Raw genomic sequence first — 10,081 nt, forward strand, 5'->3', positions numbered from 1 at the left:
TTTGCTTCTGCTTCTGCCAGCTTACATATGCTTTCAAAGATTTCTTTTCAGGAGCCAATTCTATACTGAACTCCACACTTGTGTGACTGCAGCTGTTAATCATAGTGGATGACTTGAAAGCAGAGGAATCTTTGTTGTCACCACGATAACTTGGCATAGAAGTGTGTAAATTAAAGCCAGTTATACAACCTGCTTTTATACTTGGAGACAGAAACCTTTCCAGTGTTCTGAGTGTATGATCTAAAAGTAACTACAATGAAGGAGGAAAAGGCATGTTGGAAGATGAGAAAAATAAAAGTTTCTGTTCTGAAATGACTGAGGACTTAAATTGGATTTTGCAAGGTGTCATTTCTGTTTCAATTTGGATAGTGTAGAAAGCAACTGGGTAGCATGTTAAACTTCATAGTTTCTCCCAATCAAGCTAAATATCTTGTATCTTTGTTTTATCACTTTAAATAGTCTTAATTAAAAAAAAAAAAAGGAAAACCAACATTCCTTTTCCCTTTCTCTTTTTTTTAAGTAAAGGACTAAAGCTGATTCCTGTATCAAACAGGAGTCCCTTCAAGGGTTCATACTGTCACTATTTACATCTAGGGCTCTCTATGAATTATACAAATATCTTGGAAAAGGGCAAACGAAGAATGCTTCCCACTGGGCCTGTATTGTGCATTCGAGGCCTAATTCATGGAATTTTACAGTGTGGCCTCATATCTTTTTCTCACATGTAAGCATCCCATAATTTGCCATTATCTTTTTTGTCGTTAAGATGGTAAAGTTATATAGTTACTTTTTTATAGTAAATTTAGTAAAAATTACAGTTAAAAAGATAAAAACTAATGCAAACTAAAAGGAAAAGAATAAAAAGGAAAAATAGAAAGTGCAGAAAAGAAAACAATAGAAAAAATAGAAAAGAAGGAAAAAATAAGAATATAGTAAAGAAAAAGAAAAGTAATATATAAAGAAATGACTTTCCCCTTCATCACAAGTATAAACAATTTTAGTAACTTATCATCTTCTCTTAAAATACAACAAATGATCTCTTCATCCCATATCTCATCTCTTCTATAAACAAATCTTTAAAGCCTCGTTGTTCAGTCCTGATCAGCAAAAGTCCACTAAGGGTTACCAGAGATAACATATCTATTTTAACCTTGATCAAATAAACCAACTTTATATTCCTTCCTTTTACCTTTAACCTTGCCTCCTTTAATTGTAATTTTTAGTTTCTTCTGGTTCCCTCTAGTGTCCAACCTTCCAGTCTCATCCTATCATGTTACTTTTTAAGAGAATTCAAAATAAAAGCATTTTGCATGGGAAAGGTTTTTACGATTAATTCCAAAACTTTATTTCAAATCCATCTGAACCCTTAGTCCATTTGTAACTTTCTTAAAAGTTCTAATCACCCTTTTTCTGTTTATTAAAAATATATATTTTTTAAGTCCTTAAATTTGTATTTAAAACTTCTATTGCTAAGAATTGAAGGAAACTCACCCAGTGTTTTCAGGCTTGTTGATCCAAAGGTTCCTAATAGCTGAAAAAAAATTAATAAGCAATATTCAAAAGGAAGTATGTGAACCCTGTGTCCTTTTTGAAGGTGCCAAGTGCGGTTTCAGCAAGATGGTTTTTCCCATGTCTCCCAGAGCTCTAAACCTGCTGGAGACCATTGTCTTGCGGTCTCCTCACAAGAAGCAACTGTATGGAGCATTTGTGGGCAATCTGAAGACCTCTTCTTGTCTGGAGAGGAATTATAAAGAGCCGGTCTACTTGCTGGCTCTTCATTCTGCCGTGGTCATCATCTTTAGTTTGCTGTTTCTTCCCCAGAAATCCATATAGTGACTTTTGATTGCTTGACCTACAAACCATGTGTCTGGAATCATTGCAGGTTAATAGTTAATGATGTGAACTTTTTAAAGGAACCATAATTATGGATCAGAGAAGAATATCAAGGTTTTTTTTTTTTAATTGACTGTGCAGGTAGAATCAAGAATGAATACTACTTTTGGTAGTATGTGCTTTGCTACATTTCAAAGTAGAAGGTGTAAAGTTTAACTCTTTTTTGTTTTGGGATAATTTTCATTATAATAGCTCAGTGACTTCGTTCACATCATCATCATCATCATCATCACCACCACCACCACCACCACCACCCCACCTTTTTAAAAAATATATAAATTGCTATTTGTTTCAAGTGAACGTATTGTAGGTAAAATGTAATAATCAGCATATTGCAGATTTTCTCATACTGTATATCGTTACAAAGTAGAAAAAAATGATGGAGTGATGGTAGCCTAAGACTACACTGTTGAAGGCATTAAAATATAACTTCCTCATGGTATTATGACAGTGAAAATCCTACTGAGCTATTTTGTCAGAGAAAACTTTTTAGTTGTGGTATGGCTTTAAGACTTGCAACATGAAAGATACACATACATGCTATAAAGTGCATTATGACACTATGCACTAGATGTGCCTCTATTAAGCCATGTGTATCTATCATGTTTCTAAATGGAATGCTTTGAAGTGGGGGATTTGAATTTGAATGTTATTTCTCATGTTTGTCATAATAAGCATTCTCAGATAGTCTATCATACAACCACAAATCAGCAAACACAGATCTTCCGTATAAACAACAAATCAAGGTTCAGGAAAATAGCTGTATCAAATTTCTGCCCCCTTTCTGCTATTAGTCATTTGCTGGTTCCTTTAGACTAGATTTTTAAAGATTTGTTTTATCCCACCTTATTATTTTTATAAATAACTCAAGGTGGTAAACATACTTAATACTCTTTCCTCCTCCTATTTTCCCCACAATAACAATCCTGCGAGGTGAGTTGGGCTGAGAGAGAGTTGGGCTAGCAATATCAAGAATAAATGCATTGGCACATTTAGATGGCAATTTGTACTACTTCACTTTCAAATGTATTAAATCAGCATTGTTGTATTTGGGGGCCTTTGTGTCAGGTCTGCTGACTGAACCCTCTGCCCCGAAGGCCTCTCCCACTGAGGCCACTAGATTATTTATGATCTTTCATCCTGGAAGTGGAATGTGATTTCCTTCCAGTCTTTACACTAACATAGGAATCAGCTGTGATTAACCATGGCAATAGAACATTCTCCACTGCTGCACGTTTATATATGAAATTTGGGAACATGCATCTTAAAAGAGACAATAGAGGCAATGTTGCATGCTTTTCAGTTGCTTTTACTTATCTTTCACACACTTTCATAATACTTAAAAAGTTTAAGAAACTTGCTTGACATGACATGCCTGTAAGACCAAAGGTATTTGGTTGTATATTACAGAACAAATGCATCTATCATGCTGGCTTCAGTTCCCTTAAGAATAGTCTCTAGCTTTAAACGTTCTTAATATTTCTGTGGTTCTAATTGTGCAAAATTCCAATAATGATTATATTTGTAAAGGTTTATGTAGGACCTTGGACTAGCCTTACTTATGAGCTATGCAAACGAAGTCAATATGATATCTTGAAGCCGCACAGACTTCTTAGCAAACCTTGGACTTTGATGCCCTGCTCAGAAAGGTCTCAGAGACCCCAAGTGAAAATTCTTTTGATGTGAAATGTGTTCTATAGTTTTTAATTGCGGATGATGCATATCGTGGTTGTAGTTTCAAAAGCAAGATAGCAAACACTTAAAGGTAATACTAAAGGTAGTTCATGAAATGTTAATGAAGGTAATAGTCCTGTTAAGAGAGCATAGGTTCCAGCCTGTATTGTATTAAGCACAATATCAATATGGCTTCTATTCAGGAAGGCTATTTGAGCATATAGAGCTACTCAAGAGCCTTACTTACGTGACAGTCAAGCAGGGAGGCTTTTTGTGCTTTCAGTGAAGAAGGGATTGAGGGGGGAGATTGATCAGCCCTGAAGAAACAGAGGTTATCTTTGGTGTGAACTTTGGATGAATGGACTTCTGACTTATTAATATTTATCATGCTTGTGTTCTATCTTCTCCATAGTAGCTAAATCATCTCATTTTATCCCCACAATAACCTTGTAAAGTAAGTAAGGCTGAGATCAGTAAGTGTGAAGGCCTTGAAAGGCCAAATTATTCTAGTTCAAGTGTCTGCCTATTCCATGATATTGTAATGGCATCAGAGCAAAACTAAACCAATCTAATACTGGAGCTCAGATGGAATCATTCCCAAGATACAGCCTGCTCCAATATACAGTAAAATGTGCATCCTTTTTGAGCAAGACTCAGTGGAAAAAGGCTCTGCTTTTCCGCAGGATACTTACCACCTTCCCAAGCTTCAGTGTTGAACAAGAAGTCCAGAAAGCATCCTTCTGGCTTTTGTTATTAATTGCACTCCACTTTGACTTATTCTTTCTCTGAATCAGCCAACTGAATGGGGTATACGATCAATACGCATGATAATGTACTACAGCGTTGCAGGCAAATGATGCCATAGGTTAGGGACTGAATTGTCTTAAACTCTCTAAGAGATTGACAAAATTCTTAAAGTATCCATTTGAAGAATTTGAAGCCTCTCATTAAATACTCAATATATGATTTGAGGTTCTATTTTACTTGTCTTAGAAAAAAGTTCTTTTGTACTGGTCTTATAGTTAATTAACTTCTGGAGTAGTGAATTTTGAAAGAGATCTTGTTTGCATATTGATCCTAGCTATACTTGTTTATCATGGTTGGCTGAATAAAGCCCAGTTAGCTGAGTTCCAAAACCAAATATTCTGTTCTTTGTAGAAGAATGTACAGGTAATCCTCGACTTATGATCATGTGTTTAACAACCGTTCAAAGTTACAATGGTGCTGAAAAAAGTGATTTACAACCGATCATACTTACAACTTGTTGCAGCATCTCTGTGGTCACGTGATCAAAATTCAGGTGCTTGGCAACCGGCATGTATTTACAATGGTTGCAGTGTCTTGGGGTCATGTGATTGCCATTTGTGACATTTCCAGGGGGCTTCTGACAAGCAAAGTCAATGGGGGAAGCTGGGTTCGCTTAACAACCACAGGAAAAAAGGTCGTAAAATCAGGCATGGCTCACTTAATGACTGCATTGCGTAGCAATGGAAGTCCCAGTCCCAACTGTGCTCGTAAGTTGAGGACTACCTGTAGACCTGGCTTTGGGAATGACAAAAGAATGAATGAACCTTTAAATGGAGTGGGGCGTCAGAAAAGATTACTCAGTCTTGAGATAAAGGAAAGTGTAAGGTGGAATCTCAGAAAACCCTGATTTTTTGTGTGTTTGGTATAAGATGGAGTAGAGAAAAACTCTGCAGGCTGTCAAGATTGATGTTAGCCCTTCAAGGTAGGCAAGATCAAGAATCAGGCACAGTGAGAATTCCAGGAATCTCTTTATTTTTATAGAGTAGAATAACACAGTCCTGAAAGCTGTAATCATTTTCTGAAATTCCTCCTTCTCCATTCCCAAGGCCAGGTCTACATTCTTTCACATATATTGATGGATGGATGGATGGATGATTTGCCATCAAGTTGGTGTCAACTCTTAGTGACCACATAGATAGATTTTCTCTTTCAAGTCTCCCAATGGTGCACTCATAGCCACTGCAACTGAGTCCATTCACCTTGCTGCTGGTCGTCCTCTTCTCTTTCCTTCCACCCTTCTCAGCATTAGAGCACTCTCCAGAGAGCTAGGTCTTTGCATAATGTGTCCAAAGTAGGATAATTTGAGCCTGATCATTTGTGTCTGTACTGAGAACTCTGGATTGATTTGTTTGATGATCCATTTGTTTGTTATCTTGACTGTCCATGGTATTCTCAGGAGTCTTCTCCAACACCAAAGTTCAAATGCATTAATACTCTTCCTATCCTGCTTCTTCAAAGTCCAACTTTCACTTCCATTGAGTGTCACAGGGAATACCATGGCTTGAACAATTCAATCTTTGTAGGCATAGACACATCACGGCATCTGAATATCTTTTTCAAGGCCTTCGTGGCTGGTGTACCAAGTGCTAGTCAGTGGCTTATTTCTTGACTGCTTGTTTCTTTAGTGTTGTTCACATATATGATTTTACTATTTGGGCTACCTGATCTGGTTTGCAAAAGTACAGAAGATGAGTAGATGGCAGCCAAGAGATACAAAAAACGTTGCTATCTAGAGATTAACTGGATTTGGAGCTCAAATCTTGTAGCCTATTTATTATGCATTTATATCTTACCAAGGCATTACAGATGGAATGGAAGTGCAATAGAAGCCTGGCATGAGTGTCACCAGGCCTGAGAAACCCAGCTGAAAAATTCCTGATCAACTGAGTAGTTAATTAATGGCCTTGAAATGTCACTGCTGGGTTTACATGTTGCACTACAGCATGGCTTCTTTTATTTAAGAAAGTAAAGGTGAAACAATATGTACTGGACTGACTTGGAGCTTCTCCATAAATGCATACAAAATACCTTTTAAAGGTAATGGCACTAAATGCATGTTGCTTGCAAAAATGGACTAATTAGGAGAAATCTGTTTTGAGGAATGGATGAGAAATATCCATACTTATTTACAGCCCTGTAGTCAGCCTGAAAGCTTATCGCATGCATATGTGTGTGTGTGTGGGATGGTCTGGGGAAGTTTGACTAACCTTCTGAAGAGAATTTAAAATGAATACGGGCAGAGAAAACCTAGGAGGCAGCATTTACTATGCTTACTTAAAAAAAAAATTAAGTTGGTAATGCCAAGTTCTTCTTTAGGAAATGTTACTTCTCCTAATGTCTCTTATTATTTTTGAGAATAGATTGCAAAGAGAGAACAGATTTGCCCATTTCACTAATCTCAGATATCATTCTTAATTTCCAGTGCTAAGGATAGACAACAGCTAAATCTAAATTTAGGATGCAAATATATCCTTGCTTACTTGGAGTAGGTTCTGTGACATGTGTCAAATTGTAGTGTTAAAAATCAGGATTTTATTACTCAGTGAAATCATCCTCAGCATGATTTAGTAAACAGCAGGTACTACCTACATTTTAAGTTTTTCTGATATTCATGCACCATTTTCACAATATTGTCTCCATTCCTAACACTACATATTTTTGCTGCCACTTTATGTTTTGACAAAAAATCTTGTAATGAAAATGCACGATAAGTCGGTTAGATATGAAAAGGGTACTCTTCATTCTGGCTAAATCATTGCCTCTATAATTCAACAATATTCAGCGGTAATAAAATAATAGATCTACCTGCATTTTCCTTACAGAGAAAAAAATGAAATCAGACAGCATCATCTTTCACTTGTCAGTTACATTAAACCCAACAACTATAACCTGGGAAGCCATAAGGTGTTCATTTTGGTGTGAATAATACAGCAAATTTGTTGTATTTACATTAGGTAGGGGATTGTTCTGTGTTTAACTGTATAAAATCAAGGCTGCTGCTCTGTGTGTATGCACACAACTGAATTCAGGATGATTCAAATGCTCTAATGGAGTATGACAGCATAATTCTACTGCCACTAATGGAACTACACAGATTTGCACTTGGCAAGAACTTGCTCTCAACTTTTCTTTTAGTACCGCTCATTAGTAAAATAGTTTCGGAAAACAAAACTATAGTTTGGAGCCACTTATTTTTATAAGGCAGATGCAAAAGTAACAGAGCTGAAGATAAGTAGTCTGTGGAGGATGTACTGTGTATGTGCTTACTAAAGTCCACATAAAGATTCTTATCTTTACCTTGCACTTTGGTTCTTTGTTTGAAATACTAACAAGCATAGATTGTTCAAAATATTGTATTTGGCTTTTGGTATTCATTTGCAGTAGAAGGACCTGAATGGGCCACATTGGCATCTGATAGTTTACATTTTGCACATTTTGCAAATTTATTTATTTTTAGCTTACGGCACATGTCACCACAGCCTATACAAGTCACTGGTTCTGAATCCTGCCATACAATCTTATTTAAGATAAACTTAATATACATAATTGCTTCCATTATAGAAGAAGGTATGAGTGTTGTTATGCATGCATCAAAAAACTTGATTTGAAAATACACAGAACTCAATTATTGTTAGCCTTTTATACATGTTTCCCCAATCCCAGTCCTGGTATGCTGCTTCATTGTGGCAGGGTGGCGTTTCTGGGAGGAATGAACAAAGCACATTGTGCATGCCAAGAGTGTGTACTTCCAGTAGGGTCATCTACTATCAATCATATTCAGATCTGAAATTGAAAGTTAGCATAATCTCTATGTGCACGGATCCTGCAGGACTCCCTGATTTTCAGAGGAACTCCACACGAAGCAGAATGAGAGACACCTAAAGTGCCACTGGAAGAAAATCCTTTCTTAAGGATTACCTTGTGGCGATAAGAGTGACGAAATGTAATTATTTTCATGCCTCATTGCATTTGTGCAGAGCCAACTTGTGGCCCTGTTTGAGGTGGCCCAGTTGCTTCTGGATAAGGAGGAGCTGGAGATATATTTACAGAGCCGCTGTGAAGATTGTTCTTGGTTGCCATCAGATAAAGTTGCTTGAATTTGATAAAGTTCAACTCTGGCTGTGCAGTCCTATGGAACTGCCTGAGGTGGTTTTGTCTAGTTATCTGTGAAGAGTTGGAGTCAACTGGTCCTGATGAAGTTTTGTATCCCCTTTGGTTTATATCCATGTCCCTCCCTGCTGGTTAAGGCCTCCTGGGAAGAGTCATGTGTCCATGAAGTGGTAAATGATTCTTGAGGGAGGGGGGTGGTGGTTCCTCTGTCTCTGAAAGAAGTGGTAGTCTGTTCTCTCCTTGAGAAGCCATCACTAGATCCATCAGAACTGGACAATTTTCATCCAGTCTCCAAGCTTCCTTTTTTAGGGAAGGTTATTGAGAAAGTATTGAAAGCCAGAGGGCTTGGGAGGTAATGGATTATCTGGACCCTTTTCGGTCAGGTTTCAGGATTTTTTAGAGTACCGAGACACCATTGTTCACATTTATTGATAACCTTTGGCAGGATCAAGATGGGGGTAAGGCATCCATCCCAGCTTTTCTTGATGTCTCTGTGGCTTTTGATACCATTGACCAAAGAATCCTTCTGGGCTGGTAGAGGAGGTTGGGAGTGGAAGGCATAATGGTTCTCTTTTCTTCAGGGCTGGTTCCATTTAGTGTTAGTGTGAGAGAACGAGTTATAGCTCTAGACCCCTGCTTTACCTCAAGCCTCTGCTCTTGCTCCACTCCTATTCAACATCTAAATCTAACTCCTAATCAACATCTAACTGGGTGAGGTCATACATCAACACAAGATAAGGTATGATCAGTATGCCAATGATACCCAACTGTACATCTGTGTTCTGGACTACCCAGGTGTTGTCATCAAGGTCCTTTCCCAGTGCCTGGAGGCTATAGAAATCTGGAAGGGGAAGAACAGGCTTTGACTCAACCCTGGCAAGACTGAGTGGCTATGGGTTTTGAGGTGTCCCAAATCTGAACATTTTCTTTAACTCTGAATGGGGTTGCATCCCCCAGACACAGTTGGTGTACAACTTGGGGATTTCTTGGAGTCATGGCTCTTACTCAAAGAGTCAGTGGCAACTGTGGTCAAGAGGCTCTTTGCAGAAATCTATCTTTTGTGCCAATTGCACTTGTTTATAGATCAAGAGGCCCTGCTGACAATCATTTATGCCTTAAATACTTCCAATTTGGACTATTCCATTGTACGCTACATGGGACGGCCCTTGAAGAATATTTAGAAACTTCAACTGTTCTAGAATGCAGTGGGACAGGAAGTTTGGGGTGCATTATAGATACTCATGTAATATCACTGCTTTGTGAGCTGCATTGACTCTCAGTAAGGCTTCCTGGTACAATTCAAGGTGCTGGTTATCACCTTCATGGCACAGGACCAGGTTTCTTAAAGGATCACCTGTTTCCAAGTGTTTCTGTTCCAACACCAGTGGGCCAACAGAGTGGGCATACTCTGGGTCCTATCTGTGAAACAGTGTGCACCTAATGGGATTCAGGAGGCATGCTTTCTCTGTTGCAGTGATTGCCCTATGGAACAATGTTCCCCCCAAGATCCAGACACCCCTTATTCTATTGGCCTTCTGTAAAGCCTTAAAGGTGTAGCTGTTCCCCCAAGTCTTGGACCAGGATGTTTGATGACCCT

Source organism: Python bivittatus, unplaced genomic scaffold (assembly GCF_059951505.1).
Source record: "Python bivittatus isolate LINGU-HERP-01145 unplaced genomic scaffold, Pbiv_v1 ctg000980_np1212, whole genome shotgun sequence".
Classification (NCBI taxonomy): domain Eukaryota; kingdom Metazoa; phylum Chordata; class Lepidosauria; order Squamata; family Pythonidae; genus Python; species Python bivittatus.